Source organism: Pteropus medius, unplaced genomic scaffold (genome assembly GCF_902729225.1).
Source record: "Pteropus medius unplaced genomic scaffold, Ma_sr-lr_union100, whole genome shotgun sequence".
Classification (NCBI taxonomy): Eukaryota; Metazoa; Chordata; class Mammalia; order Chiroptera; family Pteropodidae; genus Pteropus; species Pteropus medius.
In genome coordinates this window covers 8,062,832-8,084,368 of record NW_024352787.1, presented here as the reverse complement: position 1 = coordinate 8,084,368, position 21,537 = coordinate 8,062,832, and the positions used below count along the sequence as shown (strand labels likewise).

The 21,537-nt window shown below is 36.5% G+C and overlaps 1 long non-coding RNA gene across 5 annotated transcripts; it reads left to right on the top strand.

Moving 5' to 3' along the window:
• Nucleotides 1-9: 9 nt before the first annotated feature.
• On the top strand, nucleotides 10-18,861 carry LOC120591723 (uncharacterized). Of its 5 annotated transcripts, none has more exons than XR_005649963.1 (6): nucleotides 10-76; nucleotides 1,199-1,315; nucleotides 4,722-4,824; nucleotides 5,235-5,347; nucleotides 12,957-13,200; nucleotides 16,491-17,114. It is a non-coding gene; the product is annotated as an uncharacterized LOC120591723 (long non-coding RNA). The 5 variants fall into 5 exon arrangements; XR_005649965.1 differs by lacking the exon at nucleotides 10-76 and adding an exon at nucleotides 18,690-18,861 and having other exon boundaries at nucleotides 243-1,315; nucleotides 16,491-16,876; XR_005649961.1 differs by lacking the exon at nucleotides 10-76 and having other exon boundaries at nucleotides 243-1,315.
• Nucleotides 18,862-21,537: the final 2,676 nt, after the last annotated feature.

The following is a 21,537-nucleotide window of genomic DNA, read 5'->3' as shown; positions in this document are numbered from 1 at the left end:
GTGGCCCCGCAGCAAAGGAGAGCTATGGTGGTGGTGACGGCGGCGACGGCAGCCTGAGCGAGCAGTAGCCGAGCTGGTGAGCGGGTGGGGTGGGGGTGGGGAAGGAGGGTAGGATGCTGGGAAAATAATTCTGCAGAGGGGAGGAGAGGCGCGCGCGCCTGTGTGGTGTTAGCTGACATCCATGGCAGCTGCAGTGGCAGCTATACTCTGCGTGTGCGTGTGTGTGGTTGTGTGTGTGTCTGTACTAGTTGTACAGTACTGGCAGGAGGGGAGACGGCAGAGGAGGAGGGAGCAGCTGAGGGGAGGAGGGGCGCGCCCACGCCGGGTTGGGGGCCGCTTCGCCGCTGTCTCCGCTCCCTCCCACCGCAGCTTGACCCGGTAGTGAAGGCGGAGAGAGAGAGGCAGGCTGGGCCCGCCTGGCAGCCTGCAAGAGGAGGCGGGAGCGGGAAAGGAGGGGAGCCCAGGCCGGGAGTTGGGAGGCCGGCGGGCAGGGATGCGAGCCGAGTGCGGACCTTTCTTCAGCCTCCTAGAGGCCGAGCGCTGTGCTAGGCTGCGGCGCTGAGAGGACGTCCTGGCTCCCCCAGGACGGGCTGGGCTAGGGCAGAGCTAGCGAGACCTGGACTTGAGTGCTACGGCTGGAGCGCCGCCGGCCCCCTGGCGCGGTACCCTGCTGAGAGAAAGCTGACTGTGGGGCCCGCTATGGCATTGCGGGAGAAGCCTCGGCGCTGGGAGCCGGGAGAGGCGCAGCAGCTCACTGTTAGAGACTTCGTCTCTTCATGTTTTCAGTCAGACTCGTGGCAGAGTTCTCAGAATTCCCCTCAGAGGAGCGGAAAGTTAGAGAACTGCAGGCCCCGCACCCCCGACACCGGGGAGGGCGAAGCAGCCTCGCCTTCCCCGGGGCGGGCCCAGCCCACGCGTCGCGCCGGGACGTGAACTCCGCGTGGGAGGAGTTGTCTGGTGAAAGGCAATTTCCAGGAGCGAGGGGAAGGGGCTTCGCGCTTCCTGGTTAGGTGCGGCGGAAAGGAAGGGGCTGCGGGGTGAAGTAAGGTTGCAGCCTCGGAGAAGTGTACAGTTTAACGCGCGAACTGCAGCCGAGACGGCAGGGGCACGCCCTCGCCCAGAAAAGCCCTCAGTGACTCGGGCTTATAGCTTGGGAAGAAACCTTAAATTGACCCGGCCCGACAACCTCCTGCTGCAGAGAAGGAAAAGAAGCCTCCGAAGGTGAACATAGCGGCAGAATCGGGGCTGGAACTCAGCTCGCCGGCCCATCACCAGGCTCCTTTCCCTTCACCAACTTTGCAGTCAGGACGGAGAGGTGAGGACAGGGGCTCAAGGATGCAGGAGGGCTGCTGATTTTCACTCAACCGCAAATTTCGTGTAAACTGTAAGGAGTGATTTAAAAAATTCCTACAACTGGTAAATGAATTTCGTTTGCTTTACTTTCAAAGGATACATTTAAGACCAAAAAAAAAAAAGTCGCACACCCACTCATCTCTTTAAAGCAAAACATGAAAAGCACTGAGCAATTAGAATTCCTGATGTCTGAGATGAAGATAGTGTGGGAGGCAAGCGGTGCAGTTAAAAATGTTTAGTCGACCCAAACAGAAAGGCCGGGTATGAATTCAGACTATGCTATTTACCAAGAGTATGACCTTGAGTAAATTGTTTAACCTTTCTGAGGCTGTTTCCTTATTCGTTAAATAGAGTTAAAAGCACTCATCTGATAGGCCTATAATGAGGGTGGAATCAGGTAATGCATGTAAAGTGCTTGCCTGACTTAGGAAGGCACTCAAAACGGTAATTTCCTTTTTTCCTTCTCAAGTATAACTCATTATTTGAGGAAAAGGGAGATCAAATTTAGTAAGAACTGGAAGAGATTTTAAAGAAAGATAATTTGTTGAATAACCATGTGTCTCTTCAGTTGAGAAAATGAATCCCCAGTGAATTGGATGCACCTGATAAGGATTGGTTAGTGAGCCAGGGGCAGTGCCAGGATATGAAACCAGAGCGACAAGCAGTGCCCAGGAGTGAGCAAGACTTTTTGTAGCATAGCCCAATCTCACCCAAAGAAGTTAGGTTTCAGCATTATCAGACACAATCCTAAATCGAAACTGGTAATGAACTGAATATGTATTTTTAAACATCAATTACAAACTAGCACACTAATTTTTATCAAATTCTAACTACATGCCAGATGTCCTGTAGGCTTTACATACATTAATTTGTTTCTCCTGACATCTTAATAAAGTAGGTACTTTTATTATCTTCCTTTAAAGATAACGAAACTGAGGCATAGAGATTAACTTTTGCAAGGCAAAATTAGTCAATTGGTGAAGCTAATATTCAAACCTAACGGTTTTGATTCCAGACCTGGTCTCAAGCATTGCATTGTCTCTCTCCCCATCTACTTGCCATGTGTCATGCCAACAATCAGTACATAATACTCCAAAGTTTCGGTCTGCATTTTATTGTAGGGGTAATTAGGAAAAAAGAAAACAAATGGAGCAGGAGTTTGGCATAAAGTATTTTACCCTTGAGAATCCAGGACAGTCATTGAGGTATGCGTTAGCTAATTTACTGCTTCTCAGCTCCTAATTCATCTTCTTCGCCCTTAATTGTGATATTAGAGCCAGAGCTTAAAACATTTCTTTGTTGTCGGTTGGCACAATGTTAAGACTTGTCAGTAAAAGGTGCTGGAGGGACACTGCATAAAAAAGGGGCTTGTCTTCTTTGTTTTCTTCTTCTATGGTGTGGTGGTCAGTGGGTGGCTTTCTGGCTAGTCGTGCGCGAGAAAACAGTGTTTCACACCCTCCAGTAAGTTTGGTCAGTTCCTTAGAATGCAGCTTCCCAGTAAGGCTTGCTGGCATCCCCAGTGGGTAAGCTTCCTAGCAAGTTTCACTGGCACTCCAGCTGGTGGTTTCCTCACCAACTCAGTCTGTGTTACTAAAACAAATTTGTTGATCATCAAAGGGGCCAGAGCCACATTATCTCCAATGAGGCTTGTTTCTCTGGCATTGCAGGGTAGATAGCAGGGATGGGAGTGAGAGGATCTTCTAAGTTGTTTCTTCCTTAGATATTCTCCCACAGCCCTAGACGTAGTGTTTGCTATTCCTGTATTCGGTGATCTCTTCTTCTCTCTTAGTAGTGATTCCCCTTTTACTAGCTAATAATTCTTTATATTAAAATTTTCTTGTTCCAGTTATGGTTTGATTTCTCTCTCCTGACTGGACATTTTAAAGGGATCATGTAGAACCCTATTCTGAGAGTCAGAAGTTGGCATCCTGCCTTTAGCTGTGCAGCCTTGACTAAGTTACTTAAACCAGAGTTTTTACCTACATTTGTAAAAAGAGGGTAATATTGTAAAAGGTTGTGTACGGATCATGTAAAATTTGAATGCACTGTAAATGCACTTAAATGTGAATGCACTTTAAAACTGTGAAGTGCAATCAAAATGAAGGTGTTAATTATCAGTATAGGAACAGAGAGTAACAAAGGAGAAGATGGAGATATTTTCTATAAGGAAAAAATTACATGTATCTGGGGACTTAGATTATTTCCTGAGGGGGGAAAACAGTATTTCATATAAGATTTATTGTCATCAAATATATAATTTGTTGGTTGACTTTGCCTAACTTTTCAGAGATAAAAGCAAATAGTCGTAAGTATAAGTAGTTCAAATTTCTAGTACTTTTACAATCATTTTGAAACGCTAGTTTCAGACTTATTTGGTTACTTTCTATTCTGGTATTCTTCACATTTCATTTGTTTTTACTTTGTCTCCTTTACCCTTTCTGAGTTTGATGCCTGTGTCAAGAAAGAATTATTTCATTGCTGAGCACTCTATGTGCAGAACATGGCACTAGATATTGCATGCTATTCCAAAAGAAAAACAGTTTAGGAATCTTAAAAGCTAAAGAAAGAAAAGCATGAGTGTATTCAAGTTTTAGAAGAATTCTATGAGGTGGATGCTTGTGGCAGACTCCATCTCATTCTCTTGATTTCTTTGATTGGGTCTGGGTGCCCTTCCTCCAGCTTCTATTTTCTTTTATTTCTCACAACCAGTCCCGGAGACTCTCTATGGAAGAGTGTCTTTAGAAGACTGCCCAAGGGCTCCTGGAATCGCTTTGCCTCTAGGCACAGAGAGCCAGAGAGAACCATCTAAGAGTTTACTTTCCTACCAGGACACCCTTCCCCAAGGACTGCCCTACAGAGTATAAAAGTAGTTCTTACTACTAGAGGCAATAGATATTGCCTCTAGTAGTAAGAACATCTGAGATGTAATTTATACCCTAAGACTCCCCTTCAGGATCATGCTGATGCTAGAATTTTGCCTGAAATAACTTCCTTCCTTGTCCTGTTTACTCAAATAATTTGTGTGTTTTCCTGGAAATGTTTCCTTAATAAATCACTTGTATACGATCCTTATCTCAAGATGATTCTAGGGATCCAGACCTAGGATATAACTAATTCCTTTTTACAGATGAGTAAACTGGGGCTCAGGTATTTTAAATTGCGCAAAGTCACACGACCAAGTAGGGGCAGAGTTGTGATTTTATCTATGTCTGTGTGACTCTAATTCTCCTCCTAATGCCATGTTACATTAAAAGTACCTAATACTGAGTATTTTCCAGTTAACCATTTGAACATAAGTGGACACGAAACTCAGCAATTGATTGATCAATAAACATAAAAATTGTATCCCTATAATATGCTATCTCTAGGTGTTTGAGGAGCAAGAATAAGGAGCCATGGACAGTGAGACCAAAGCATGGTATACTCCATCAAGAAAAATCTTTATAAAGGGTGAGACCTACTTGACCAGAGGTACGAAGACCTGTCCCACATTTTAGCAGAGAGTGTTAATGTTCAGTGTAACTTTCAGTCAAGGGCTTTCTTCATGCTAAGGTTGAATTGGGTATTTATGTTTTTTCCTATTCTGTAACAAATTACCACAAACTTGGTGGTTTTAAACAACACAAATCTATTATCTACAGTTGTGGAGGCCAAGGTCCTAAATGAGTCTTGATGGGCTAAAATTGAGATGTAGGAGAGGCTATATCCTTCTGGATCTCTGGGAGAGAATCCTATTCCATGCGTTTTCCTGCACTTAGAGGCCACCTGAACTCTGGTTTGTGGCCCCTTCCTCCATTTTGAAAGCCAGCAACAGCAGATTAAGTCCTGCTTGTATTCTATCACTTCAGCACTGACTCCTGTCTCCCTCCTCCGCTTTTCAGGACTCCTGTGATTACATCAAGCCCATCCAGCTAGTCCAAGATAATCTCCCTATTTTAAAGTCAGCGGATTAGCAGTCTTCTTTCCATCTGTAACCTGAATTTCCCTTTGCCATGTAAGGTAACATATACACAGGTTTCAGGGATTAAGATCTGGATATTTTTTTTTTTTTATTTCGGAGGGGAGGGATCATTATTCTGTCTAATATAGTATTATAGAACATTACATATTCATGTCCTCATTGTTTATATCTTTGTTCAGATTGTAAACATCACCACCCCATATTATCCCTGTCTTTTACCTCAAAAACCTCTATTGTGTTGCCTGAGAGAACTTTCTGAAACCTCTCCTTTTTTTTTTCTGCTTAAAATCTACCAGTGCTGCCTATTAAATACACAGCAGAGTCCCAACTTTTTATCTTACTTTGATTCTCCTCTGCCTCCTTCCTAACTCTCCACCCATATTTCTCCATATACCTGCTGGAATTGGAATCCAGAGCAACCCGGGTAATGTGGATCTTCCAAGATAAACATAAATAAAAAGAGTCCCCTTTATAGCATCTATTCTAGGCCCCTTGCAATGTAATTAAAGAAATTTCAAAAATGAATGATGTTCAGATCAAGGCAGTGAAGTACAGCACCTGTGCCAATCCCTAATTGTGTTTGGGACCTGGGGCAGCTCACCCAGGTGTCCTACTCAAGGTCAGGCCTAGATCTCCCACTTCCCTTACATTTTTTTGCTTTAGCCATTCTGAATTGCTTGGTTTCCTTGGCTCGCTAGACCTTCCACAGTTCCCTTTGCCTGAAATACAACCTTCTCTTTGTGGTTTATGCCTAAGACATACCTCTAGGGTCACCTCTCATAAGCCTTTTCTGAATCTTTTTCCTCCTTCCAACACAATACAAAACTCTCCTTTATGTTCATGTACCCTTTTAAGAAACATGACTTATAATTCACCTCCTCATTTTCAAGTCCATCCTCCACAGAAGAATAGGTGGACATTTTTTTTTTTTTAATCACTCATCTTTGCATTCTTATCACCTTGCACATCCTCTGGCATAATGTAAATGCTCAACAGACTTCTGCCTAATAGATATTTGCAAAATGATAGTGTGTAAAATATTATTATATGACCACCACCTGAATATAAATTTTTATCTTTAGCATTAAATGATAATCTCTTTACACCCATACTGATGTCTTAAGAGAATGTAATGCAGAAGAGCATGTATTGATGAACAAAAGACAAACTATGCTTAGCCATGAGACTAAGGTTAAGAAAGCAGCCAGATTCTTTAAGAGCTTATGATAGGGTCTGGACAAAATCTGAGAGGTGTTAGTAGTGGTGATGGTGGTGGTAGAGGATAAACTTGACTCACTCCATTGTTTGTCAGCTATTAAACCTCTCAATTCTGCTGCAATATTCATGCAAACATGCTGATCCATATTTATAAGGCAGATTTATTTAGCTTAATGCAGAGCTTCAAAGACTTTTTCATTAAAATATCTCTAAAAACGATATAGTCACCCAATACAGCCAAGAGTAATCTTATTTGAAGTCACTAGTTTTCATATAAAAGTTCATCTGGATTTCAGATTCTACTCTGTAGTGGGTTCATATTTATATAGTTATAAAATATGACTTTTTCCTATACTTTGCCTAAGTGATATTCCAGGAGGATTTGCCATGTTTATCCAGTGGTTTCTTGCCCCAGTGTGGTGACTCTATGGGTGTGCACAACTTTAGTCCTGTGGCCAGAAATACAAGCCCATATCCTGGAGTAAGCAAAGATAAATGTGGGGACACTTTGAAACTTGAGAAGAGAAAAAAACTGAACTCTGGTTTACAACATCTTTTACTAAGCAGAGAGGAGAGGAAAGATCTCTGTATTCCAAAGGAGTACCTAATGTTGAGAAACCAGGCCTCTTGAATTTAGCAAGGGGAAGGTTTAGGGGCTTAGACTCCTCCAAAAACATGCACAGAATTGCATATTTCATTTGGTATTTTATCCAATTACATTATAGTGCTAATTCTCTTTACGTCAAAGTCTCAAATATTTTAGTTATCATAATCTTGGGGCTTCTATCAATTAATTATATTAGTGTGGAAGAGCCAGAATTGTTTCATTTTAATCTAGAATTAATATTCATTGACTGTGTTTCTCCATTTCATAGAACTATCATATTATTTAGTATTTGTCATATATTGTTCACTGTCTCTTCAACTCAGGAACTTACTCTCAAGAAGCACTGTCAATTAGTCACCCAGCCCTGTGCAAAAGATCTAGGGACAGGCAAAATTTGACTACTTAAACCAATGTGAGTATTAGATCATTTTAGTGCCAGAAAGTTCTGAACAATATGACTTTTGTCCTTGTAAAACACCTCTTTGTGTGAAATTCATGGACCATGAAGGATATACAAAGTGGGGAAAGAGAACTGCAAAATCATTTAAATCATTGCTCCATCTTAACTATGGAATTCACAACATGTGGAGGAATTTGACCAGCTCAAGAAAAGAAAGCATGAAAATATATTTTTGTTCTTTGACTTTAAAATCATTATGATATTTTATGTAAATGATAATGGATCTTGAGTAAGAACTCTTTATGCTTTTGTTACCTTATTCAACATGCACACAAAATACAACAGGATAATATTGTATTTGGATCTGGAAATATATTCCTTATGCAGTGTTATACAGTCATACTTCCTGAATGTCAATATCCGAACTTATCTTTCATTTTTATTGTTTTGTCTTTTATTTATTCAGTGCCTGTCAATCTTTTATCATGAGTTCACATTCTACTGAACTCAAATACTTTTATACCTTGTATATACAATTAGTCCTTCCTTACCAGAGTTTTTAAAAACACTTAGAAAATTCAAGTACTTTGATTTTGTTCCATCAAGTAGCTATATCTATCCCCTACTTTGTTTTTTAAGTGAGTAATTCGATTGCTGTCACTTTCTACTTTGTGACTCTAAATCTTTTAGACCTATCTTACCATTTTTCATGCATTCATCCTATCTATAAAATACTGTCTCTTTCTTTTCTAACTACTTCTAATTTTTCATATTATTTTTCCTTCTGGTTTTTAAATGTACATCTTTATTTCTCTTTTTTTCCTTTATAGCTCTCTTTAGTATATGTCTTCAGTTTCCCATTTTCCACTATAAATTTTAAAATAAATTGGAAATATTCTACATGTATTTTTAATATAATGTCTACTGCCTATATTCTAATCCTGCCTGTTTTGCTTTTTTTTATCATTTTGTTATTGATTAAAAATGACAACAATTTTCATGCCAAGAAAGTAAAATAAGCACAAAGGGACAATATTATCATGGCTTAATATTGGTCAGTGGTGAAAAATCTTGTAGATATAAAGAAAGCTATGGAAAGAAAGTAAACATATTCTGTTTTGAAATAGGAACAGTCAGATGTGTTTTCCAGTCTCTGGAAAAGCATATTATAAGAAATTCAAAAAAAGGTTTGTCATGTTTCCTCATTCAGATTATTGAGAAGCAAAACATGCTGATGAACATTTGGCGGCATTGAGAATATAATTCTAATCATACTAATTTTAATAATTTCGCAAACCCCTTCAACCACTATTCTTTGTGCTGTTGTTTGCTTTTAACCATTTTGAGTGTCATAGATGTCTTTTAGAATATGACAAATACTAGTGATCGTGCCCTTCTCCCCAAACCACAAATGCACACATACATATATCGTCTAAGTATTACATATCATTTCATGTAATTTATAAATCCCTTGAAGCCAACCATTTGCTCTGGTAGGAGATTCTTTGAAAGTCCAGCTTAAATAAACCTCTTGAATAAATATTTTTTAATTTATATACAATCAGCTGAAAGTAATCTTATCTGCCTCATATTATAACATTCTAGACATACCTTAGCCTCACTTCTAGGTTGAGTCATGAGAGCATAATTTATGTTTGAGGTCCAAACAAAAGTTGAATGAAGGGAAATACAGAGATAGGAAAAAAGGAGACATATAACTGCAATGAATATGAAATAGTTAAGTGTATCTTCTAAATTAAGCATAGAATCAACTGATGATAGTTAAGTAAACCCAAAATTTAAAAATTTATTTTAAAAGACAAAGAACAGCAAGAAATTTGCCATCTGGGAAGGTATTAAAGTTTTGAGACAGTTATATACCATTTTATCTATCAAGGAAAATAATTTTAAAACTGAAAAAGGGAGGGTAAATTTCTTTAAGAGAAAATTGTAGTTTAAGATGGGTTATGGGATAATTGGAAATCATATAATTGTTTTAAAGGATTTTAATCATCCAGCTTCTCTCAATTAGGTTCTAAGGCAATAAAAGAATCAAGAGCTTAATTAAGCCATTGTCTATAATCTCCGAAAAAACCTGACGTTGAGGAAGTCAATATAAGATAAGTGAAAAGCAAAGCTATCATGATTTTGCAAAGGGGAGAAAGATGAACTCCACAAATTAGAGGCCAAAATATAAGGACATCAAGAGAAAGAAGGGATAACATGAAGCTAGTCTAGCTTCATAAAAAACAAGTCAAATCAAACAGTGTACATTTTTACTTATAAAGCATGACGTTCACTGTGGATCCACGTTACCTTAATCATTAAGTATTAATTCCATCACTGCTTTAAGTATGTCAGCAATGAACACTTAGAGACCAGGCCTCTATCATTCTGTCTAGTATCCTCAAGTGATGCTTCAGTTTCCAAATGTTCTAACACATTCTCCACATCTGGCTTGAGCAGTACTGCATCTAATAGGCTTATTTCCTCTCATGAGCCTTCTTAATATTTAATATATGCTCTTCTAATTAACTGCTCCCATTATTCTCTTATATTATTTTTGTAGGATCACTCCTGATCATTTTCCAATACATCTTCTAAGCTTTTTCTTGAATAATTCACTAATCCTAATGCTGTCAGATATAAGAAGACTACCACTACAACTTTAATATTGTAAATTTCTAATACAAATGTAATCAATACCTGTTTAATGTACAGTGCATTTAATGTAAATAAATATACTATAAATAAATGTGATACAATTCAATTTTTTACATAAATATGTGATAAATTTTGCTTATGTTATTTAAGGAAAATTATGAATAATTTACCTACAGTTAGTATTGACAATGATATTGGTCAGTTACTATTATATATGGTATAGATTCAAATAAATTCCATCTAGTTTTGAGTCTTAAATAATTTGCATATATTAGAGTCTTTTATAGTGAAGACTACCATTTTACTAAAATTTAAAATTTTCGAGGGCACATTTTTAATATAATGTTATTCTGCTTTCTACTTTAGGTTGTATGTAAAGTTTTATTTATATTTCAAGAGTCTCTTGACAGAACTAGAAATAAGGAAATATTTTCTTAATTTAATAACTAGGTATTTCATTTTTTTTTTCTAAATCAAATTTGAAGAGGTAGAGGATCCGATATACTTAGTCTGTTTGATTATATTACTACAATATTTAGGGACACATTCAAACATTTTATGGACCACAAAAGAACAAACATACTACATTTTCTTGATATATATATATCATTGTGTTTGTCTCCATAGTGTTTTTTTTCTTTTTTTCCATCTTTATCGAAATAAAATAGACAATTAGTTGCTTGTATTTACATTGTACAATTCAATGAGTTTTTTTTTTCCAATTATAGTTGGTATACAATAATATACCAGTTTCAGTTGTATAGCTGAGGAACAGTCCTTTTCAGTTGTATTTCAGAGATCCATGTAACTCACAAAATGATCACCCCACTAAATCTAGTACCCTTCTTCCCCCTTACATATTTATTACAACATTATTAACCATCTTCCCCATGCTACACTCTACATCTCCATGTCTATTCTACAACTATCCATTTGTACCTCTTAATCCCCTTTCCCTTTTTTGTCCCCCCAATTCCTTTCCCATCTAGTATCCCTCTAAATATTCTCTGTATCTATGAGTTTATTTATGCTTTTGTTATTGTTATTGTTTATTTTGTTCTTTAGATTGCACATGTACGTAAAATCATGCCATATTTATCTTTCTCTATCCAACCTATTTCATTCAGCTCAGTACCCTCTAGGTCCATCAAGGCAATATCATTTTCCATCCCCTTCCTTTTAGTCTGTGTGTGTCTTTTAATTGGAAGTAAGTCTCTTGTAGGCATCATATATAGCGGTCTTGTTTTCTTATGCATTCAGCTGCTCTATCTTTTGGTTGAAGCACTTAATTCTTTTTTATTTGAGGTACTCATTGATAGAAATGTAGTTATTAACACTCTTTATGCATGTTTTTGATAAAAGTTTTTTCTTCTTAAAGTCCCTCAAACATTTCCTGTTATACTGGCTTGGTGATGATAAATTCCTTTAGCTTATTTTTGTCTGAGAAGCTCTTTATCTGTTCTTCCACTCCAAATGATAGCTTTGCTGGATAAAGTTTTTTTGATTGTAGATTCTGGGTTTTCATCAAGTCAAATATTTTGCGCCAAGCCCTTCTGTCCTGCATAGTTTCTTTTGAGATATCAGCTGCCAGTCTTATGGGTGCTCCCTTGTAAGTAACTAACTGCTTTTCTCTTGCTGCATTTAAGATTCTCTCCTTGTATTTAACTTTTGGCATTTTAATTACGATGTGTCTTCTTGTTGGCCTCTTTGGTTCCTGGTTTTGAGGACTCTCTGAGCTTCCTAGAGTTGTATGTCTATTTCCTTCACCAGGTTAGGGAAGTTTTCCATCAATATTTCTTCAAATAGCTCTTCGACATCTTGTTTTCCTTCAGGTACCCCTATGACATAGATATTTTTACACTTAATAGTGTCCCATAGGCTCCTTAAATTCTTTTTATAGAATTAGCTTTCCCATCCTCTATGTAGGTCATTCAATCCTCTTCTTTATTCACTCTGTTTATTCCATTTAGTATACTTCTCATCTCAGATAATGTGTTCTTCATTTCTGACTGGTTCACTTTTATAATTTTCATTTCCATTTTTATATTTTTTATCTCTTTACTAAAGTTCTCACTGAATTCATCTATACTTCCCATAAGTTCACCGAGCATCTTTATAACTAATGTTTTGAACTCTGCATCTATTGGATTACTTGACTCCATTTTTCCTGGATCTCTGTTCTGTTCTCTCATATGGTTTCTGCTTCTTCGTCTTCCCATTTTGGCTGCTTTTCTGTGTCTGCTTCTATGTACTAACCAAAGCTCCTAAGTCTCCTGGTCTTATCAGTGCAGCTTTGTGCAGTAGTTGTCTCAGTGGCACAGTCCTGAGAGGGGTTCAGCTGCAGGCCAAATTTAGCCCAAGCCTCTGCCCCTCTGAGGTCACCAGTTAAGATTCAGCAAGCAATCCACAGATGCTGTGCTTATAGTTGCCTCAAGAGGGCATACCAGAAACTGAGGCCAGCGGCCACCAGTGAGAGTCTAGGCGCTGCTCAGCAAGGAACACCTGACTAAGCGAGGACACACTGCATGTGGTTTGGTTGAGACCGAGAGTAGGGGGAAGTGGAGTTTCAGGGAATCCTCTGGACAGAGTGACCTCTGTTATCGAGTTTGATGATGTCGCTCTGGCGGCGCTGATTCCAAGTACTGGAAGTGGGAAGGGCTCAACAGAGGAACAATGGATACCGCCCAGCGCTTCTGTCTGAGAGAAAGCCTCATTTCCAGCCCTCACTCCAATAACTCAGTGTCTCCTTGTAGGTCCCTGGTACTCTCCGTGAAGCCAACCCAGCACTGGTGCCCAGAGAGAGCTGGTTTGTCACCGTGAAAGTCTGCTTGTAGAAACGGCCCCTTTAAGAGGCATCTGCAGCTGCCATAGGCTCCATCCCACTCACCCGCTCTGGACCAGGCAGCCTTGCGTCCTCGCCCTGTCCTACCTTCTGCCATTGCAGAGTGATCTCTTAGTTCTCTCCTTAATTGTATGGCTTGTTCATCTGGATCCCAGGTGATTTTCCTTGCTGTTTGTTCTTGTTTCTGTCACAACTTTGATTTGGTCATCAGAGGGATGAATAGAGCCTCTATCATCTACGCCATTTCCTTCTCCTTCTATATTTTCCCAAAATATTTTAAAGAATGCCAGTTTATGTATAAACATTCCTGGAAGCTCCCACTTTAGCAGGAAACTAAATAAAAGAAGTTCAAATTTTCTAATGGAGATTTGCTTTCTAGCTTTTTTCTCTGGAGACAAATAGGTTTTTCTTCCAGGGTAGGGAGATTTGCATATGAGATACGATTTAAAGGGCTAGAAACGTCTTTGCTGCTCTCCGAAATGCTTCCCTATGTTTTGTCATATTGCCCGATAATTTTGCCTTGGAGAGTTATCCTTTCAAGATAATAAAATGCAAATATCTCTGAAAGGGTGTCTTCTCTTTTAGTTATATGGCTACTAATCAACAAATACATTCATCACAGGATAAAGGGAAGATTGCCAGCTAACAAATCCCTAGAGTCTGTACAATACCAAATATTACTTAGTAATTTTCAAGATTTTCTCAGTGTAGTTTATAGGAATAAAAGGATTAAACATTAAGGGGATATGGGTATGGTACATAAAATTCTAAAACTGCTATTTAGTCTGTATTTATATTCTATTGATTTAAAAACAAAGGAAATGGAAAGTTAACAGGTGGGTGTATTAGGGTGATACTACTTTAGGTGGGTTGTATGGAAAGGCCTTTCCTAGGAGGTGATTTTTAAGCCAGGATTTAAATATCCCATGTGTGAAAATCTAGGGAAGGACTTTTCAGGCAGAGGAAGTTTCTGTCAGGGAACAATGACAGCAGCAAACTTTAACAGATGACAAAGACATAGCATTAAAGTAACAACACGGAATTAGAAATACATACTTGAAGGTTTTCTTCGCCCTCAGAAAGTTTCCAACATATTGACATTTGCTCAGTGTCTAAGGAGATAATTGTGTAAATTATTGGCATTTGTTCTGGACTATCTGTAGTCAGCAAAAGGCTTTTACCTTGCAGATTCTCCTTGAAGTCATTGGTGTTAGAACTGCATGATACAAATTTACTGAATGAACTAAGCTAATGAGTAAATGTACAAGCCTTTACATTTAATCTTAGATATTGTTTTTTAAAGTTTGTATCAGTAGAGAAGCCTAAATTGGTATTTAATCTATTGGATTAGAATTTACTATTAATATATGTATTTTTTTATTTTAATGCTCACATTATCCAGATATGGTCTTCATGGGCTCCTTCAAGATAGATTGTTTATCCTTTTGATATGTCCCTCTGATTATTTGAATACTCCTTGCTTCCTAATATAACAATATGTTCCAAATTTATCTTCTTCTTTCTCTTCCCCAGCTCTAGAATCTCCCTTCCCACCCCCAACTCCAAGGAACCCTAGGGAACAATATTTAGAAACCAAGATAGATAATTTGGCTTGTTTATTGCTATCGGTGGGCCATTACTACTGAGCCTTTTCAGTGGACAGAAATAGGAAATATATATAAATATATTTCAAATGTATTTAAATGTAATATATTAAATACATAAGAAGAGATAAATTATTGGCTTATTATGAATAACACATTAACATTTTTGAAGGGAAGATATTTGTTTTCTACATAAAGTGGGCCTACAACATAATAATTTTGATCCAAACAAAGCATACCAAAATAGATTTCATTATTAGTTAAACATAATATATCTTAGAATCTTAGATGTTGGAGGGAGACATTTTCTAAAATTGTCATCTAAATGTTATAGAGTAGACCCTTTCAGTGTTGTTTTGGATCTGTTGGAATAGAAAAATAAGGTCAGGGGACAAATGCTTGTCCTAATTCTTCCCAACACTTTTAACCACATGGCAAAAGCATATTAAGCATTCATTACACCCAGAATTTTGAATGCTTATTTATAAGAGGAGTATAATCAAACAAGGAAGTAATGACACTGTCTACTTGAGAACAATATTAATATGTTCTCTTTGGATAAATACAGTAGCTACAGGTGTAATACCAGCCATTTCATGTAACAATAGCTTGACTATTATTTGGCTAACAACATGAATAACTTTTGATGAAGAGTTATGGACATCCAAATATCATGATTTGCATTATAGAAGCTTTCTAAGTATGTATTTGAATTCTTATAGTTTTCTCCCAGCGTGTCATGGAGGACTTTTTTCTAATGGTCTGTCTCTCCCCCATTACATTGGAAACCAGAGTTTCTCTACTTGGTTTACTAATCCCAAAGATTAATTTCATAGAAGTAGGGGCTTATTATTACTGGTTAATTTGCTTTACCTAGAAAAATAAAGTATAGTTATAGTTGGGTAGTTTAAAGTTTGTTTTATGTAGTATAATAAAACAAAGTTTCCTATTCTAGTGCTACATTGTTTATATACTTGTTAACTATTGCATTGTAATAATTTAGTGATCTGAAAAAATGCAAAATATATTTATACATATATATGTTCATATAATATGTAAATTTTATATTCAGCGATCATAAAAAGTAAATACCCAAAGAACCCATAGCTGTAGTAGTAGTAATAACAATAACAATAATAATAATAATAATAATAATAATAAAAAGACAGAACAATTTGACCAGTGATAGAAGGCAAGATTAACTAACAATTATTAAGGAGTTACTATGCAATATATACCATATGTATTGCATTTTTATTTAATCATCAAAAAATATAATTGCTAGAGTTGTTACAATCCCCATTTTATGAAAAAAAGAAACTGACATTACATGTTTTATTAAACTTGGTCAACTTCTTGTGATTAATACATTGCAGAGATAGGACTCAAACCCGCATATGCTTGACTCTAGATCCCAGGCTCTTTTGTGTTCTACTCCTGGCCAATAATGTTTGCTCAATTGATTCTTTGTGTTCTCTTCTGTAAAAGGATATTGACCTATCTTAACAATCCTTATTGTTATAACAATCAATAAATATGTTCACTACACATCAGTTTATTTTTAATATTCTGTATTCACGATTTCAAAATAACTATGACTCAATGATGCTTTGAACGTTCAGTTTTATTAATTAAAACAGATCTGTGTACATTGAAAAATACTAGTTGAGACAACAGCAAAGAAAGCGTTGATTGAAAAGTAACTTAAATTATCACTGAAAATGGACCTGAGATACATGGAGAAAGTATGAACCACCCATATGTGAGTGAAGGCTGGCCTGGAGTTATCTTAAAGGACTTCATCCAAAAGAGCTGTCTAAAAGGCAATAATATCCCAACAGAGAGAGTCTGTGAAGAGATGGAATCCTGAGACCCAAATCCCAGTCAAGTGCAGGTAAGAGATGCCTACCAGTGAATGAGGAGAGGAGTAAATGGTCTGAAGAACCCTACAAGGAACTGAAACTCTCTGCAAGGGAAAAAGAGCAAGAATCAGCTATGAAACTTGTCAAAGAAGAAAGCAATGATGGCATCTCACAAAGTACCATCATGCAGGGACTTTCCTGTGCCCTCCTTTCTTTTCCCTCCACCATCTTGAACCTCAGTATGGTCAGAAATAGTGCAAGTTAGCATTGAGGAGAAGGAAAAAGACAAGTTGGGTACATAGAGGAATATCTATACAAGCCATACTGTATACTGCAAGCCCGCCTTCTGTTGCATGGTTGATTAGGTGAGTGGGGAAGCTTTAATTTTGAATGGAGCGTGGAGTTTTTATTATTACTTTGGCTATATCTATTAGTTTCACAACTGAAATAGTTTAAGTGACTAAAATGCCAGGAGGATTTATTATTTAAAAGAGCTATGGGGCACCAACCAAGATTTTATCTAAGCAAAGAAGAAGAGTTACCCTATAGAGCACACTTTAAGAGATAAAAACAAAAAACAAAATTATATTAGAAAAAAAATTGTATGAGAAAAAAACAAAATTACCTAAATCATTTCATTTTGCCAATTTATTTCCTTTAGAATATCATATATTTATATATCATATATCAAAAATACGCATTTATCTATATATGTGCATGTATCATATGAAACATTTTGTAATTTTCTTTTTCTTAATTCTTATTTGGTTATTCACTCAATTTCATTTCTATATATTCTTTATAAAAGCTTTAGTTATAAGCAAGTAAGGGCAAAGTCTTTATATATAATAATCTACGTGTTTCTTTAGCATTGAGAAAAACATTTTATCTAAACCCATGTGTCATGTGATATATTTAACACCTTATTATACTTGCATGTGATTGTTTATAAAATATAAATCAAATCAATAGGACTAGAATTAGATTTGAAAAAAAATTATTCAATAAAATATGTAAGATGAGACAAAATTATTTTAATTAAGTTCACAGAGGATTTGAAATTATGCGTAAATCTATAATATATTACTTTAGATATGAATTAATATTAGATTTGCATTCAGAAAAAAAGTACTGTGCTTACTTTTGAGTAACATTTAGACAGAACATTAGAACAAGTATCCCATCTTTACTCTCCCTTCCTCCTCTGCCACCTAAATGTCATTGAAAAATCTGTCCATCTTGATTATCAACATTAAAGACTGGTTTTAAGAAAAGCAGGGAACCTAAGAGCTACATTTTAATGGGAGATAGAATACAATTAAATATTTTTATAACTGCAGAAAAAAATGTTTCTTAAGAGGTAACAATTTTAATACCTTAAAAACTATCAAATACCAAATTTTAGATGTTAATTCTATTAAAGATATACAAAACAAGAGTTTCTTAAATAAATGTTCCACATTTAACTTAAAGGGTTCATTTAGGATTTAGTATTCTACTCTCAGTATGTGGGCATTAAGGAAATGTTATTTGAAACAGATATTGGTAATTAGCCAAGAAAATTTTTAGAATTTTGATTTAGGTCCTATGATTTAGAATTTAGATGTCCAAAAGAGATTAATATTAGTCATAACATGGACCATAAAGCCACCATTTAAACGAGGTGTGTATATATATATATATATATATATATATGGTGGCTTTATGGTCCATGTTATATATATAATATTCTAGTATACAAAAGCTATTAATGATCTATAATCACCTCATTCTCACAAGTATAATGCAAGGAATAAAGTATATAAAATATTTATGTTATTTCATTATTAACAGTGATTATTTATGAAAAATAAACCCTTCAAGAATAGCAAAAGTGAATAGTTATTGATACTGGTTGTGATTATATAGAATTTTGAATTCAATGCATCATCAGACACTCTTGATTTCCTACCCATGAGCTATTCTCCATTTCCTCTTTATTGATAGAACCCTGTTTTGTTCACATTGATAATGTTTCCAGATAAAATACTTACCTTCTCAGACTCTGTTACAATCATGGTGACCATGTAACAAAAGTAGGTAGGCAATGTCATAAAAGTGTGGATCTGCTAAAGACTTATAGAAATATTTTTGATTTTCTAATATAGACACTCTCTTTGTCGCTTTCTCTTTTTCTAGCCTATTGCATAACTGAAGAGGGAGATGCCATTTTGCCTCCATGACTTGACAAGTATGAAGATAAAAGCTTCCCTGTGAGGATGACAGAGAAAAATGATAGAAGGGGGCTTAGACTCCCTGTCTTCAGACTTCTTGTTATGTGAGGAAAATAAAATGCTATTACAAAGTTAAACTGCAGAGTTGGTCTTCTATTTCATGTACCTAAATATATCACATTCATACAATTTCCATAAAATTGGTAAGAATACTTGTTTTAAAGGCTAAATCTGAGGGATTCACATCCCTAACACAATCAAATCTCAGAAAATAATTATAGTGCTTTAATTCATTTTGATTTTAGAATTGATCTTTCACATGTGTATGTGTATGAATTCTGACCTATTTTAACTATATATCCATTTTCTTGAAAGTTTTTATCATAAATGGATGTTGAATTTTGTCAAATGCTTTTACTGCCTCTATAGAGATGATCATATGATTTTCATCCTTCATGTTGTTAATATGGCGTGTCACACTGATTGATTTGCAGATGTTGAACTATCTTTATATCCCTATAATAAATCCCACTTGATCATGGGTATGATCTTTTTAATGTAGTTTTGAATTCAGTTTGCTAATACTTTGTTGAAGATTTTTGCATCTGTGTTCACCAGGGATGTTGGCCTGTAATTTTCTTTTCTCATAGTGTCCTTGTCTGATTTTGGTATCAAGGTAATGCTCATTAAACTCATAAAATGAGTTTGTAAGTGTTCTCTCCTCTTCTATTTATTGGAAGAGTTGGAGAAGGATGGGCATTAATTCTTTAAATGTTTGGTAGAATTTACTAGTGAAGCCATCTGGTTCTGGACTTTCTTTGTTGGGAGGTTTTTGGTTACTGATAAATCTCCTTAAAATTCAGTCTGTTCAGATTTTCTGATTCTTTATGATTCAGTCTTACGTTGTATGTTTTTAGGAATTTATTCATTTTTTTCTCAGTTGTCCAAATAGTTGGCATATAATTGTTTACAATAGTCTCATGATCCTTTGTATTTCTTTGGTATCAGCTGTAACATCTCTTTCATTTCTGAATTTTTTTACTTTAGTCATCTATTTTTTTTCTTGGTGAGTCTAACTAAAGGTTTGTATATTTTCTTTATCTTTTAAAAAATAGCTCATAGTTTCTTTAGTTCTATTGTCTTCTAGTCTCTATTTCATTTATTTTCATTCTGAACTTTGTTCCTTCCTTCTACTAACTTTGGGTTTAGTTTGTTTTTCTTCTAGTTTCTTGAGGTGTAAAGTTATACTGTTTATTTGAGATTTTTCTTGTCTCTTAATATAGGTGTTTATCGCTATGAACTTTCCTCCATTTACTTTATCTGATGGTAAATATCCTATTAAAGAGACATTACTTTATAGAGCCAGGCTATGTCTTTCTCTCTGACTCTAGGACTTCTGTTCTGGCTGTTGCTTAGCTACTCTGAGTACTGAGAACAATTATAAAGGATTCTGCATCTAATTTCGATGGTGGAGGTTGCGGGGGTTCCACACAAAAAGGCAATTCTTGGATACCCATTTGCTCTACAGTTTAACTCAATTCTGATACTATCTACCCAGAGACAGTATCAGATTCCACAGGTTAAGGACTCAGTTCCATTACACTGCCCACCCTACCCTTAGATGGTAATCGCAAGTTCAAGTTTTTACTTCTGCTTCTGACCAATGGGCTATAGATTGAAGGCGACGACAGTCCACTCCTCGGGTTTGATTAATTTGCTAGAGTGGTTCACAGAACTCAGGAAACTAGTTTACCTACCACATTACCAGTATATTATAAAAAGATGAAAACTCAGAAATAGCAAGATGAAAGAGATGCATAGGGCAAGATATGGAGAAGAGCTTCCATGTTCCCTTTGAGCATGCCACTCCTCAAGTCTCCCTGTGTTCACCAACCCAAAAGGAATTTGAACCCTGCCCTTTTGAGTTTTATGGAGGCTTTATTATGTAGGCACAACTGATTAAATCATTGACCGCTGGTGATTGATTCAACTTCCAGCTTGACTCCCCTACCCAGATGTTGGGAGGTGGAGACTGAAAGTACCAATCTTCTAATCACATGGTTGGTTCCCATGGCAACCATTCCCCATTCTTAGATGCTTTCTGAAAGTCACCTCATTAACATAAACCTAATGGTGGAAAGGAGCTTGTTATGAATAACAGTACACCTACTTTGCCTTTATAGCTCTGAAGTAATTTCAGAAACTGAGGACAGGTGACCAAATATAACAAAACATGTTCACATTGCTCTTATGCCTCAGGAAGTTCCAAGAATTTTGGAAGCTGTGAGCCATGAACTAAAAACAAAGAACAAATATATATTTCTCCTTATAAGTCAAAATATCACAAAGTAATATCCAGAGATGTTTAAGTTAGGGGGAAAATGTAATATAACCATTTCACTGATTAGTAACTTAAGCCCTAAAATTACATTTCCTTGATCAAAATCATTATTGAAGGAGATGCTGTTTGTTCTGAGAATAAAAATGGTCACTCTAAACACTACATAAGCAATTCTTGAAATAACCTCTCTGAACCTTTGGTTAATGTGAAGGAAGAGGAAAACTTATTAAGTCAAAACAATACTTAAAAAGAAGAGAAACAACTTTCTCAATCTGGGAGAGGTTTCTCCCAGAATACTGGCTAGACTGAGAAACAATTGGAGGCCCTCACATATTTTGTCCCTCAAATGTGAGCAGTACCTAAATGGAGGAAGACTGAGTGAAGTTACAGTTCACACCTAGTACCCATCCCTGGTATAGAGACAGGGATTTTGCCAACCACAAATTTGAACAGTCATTCATTTATTGAAAGA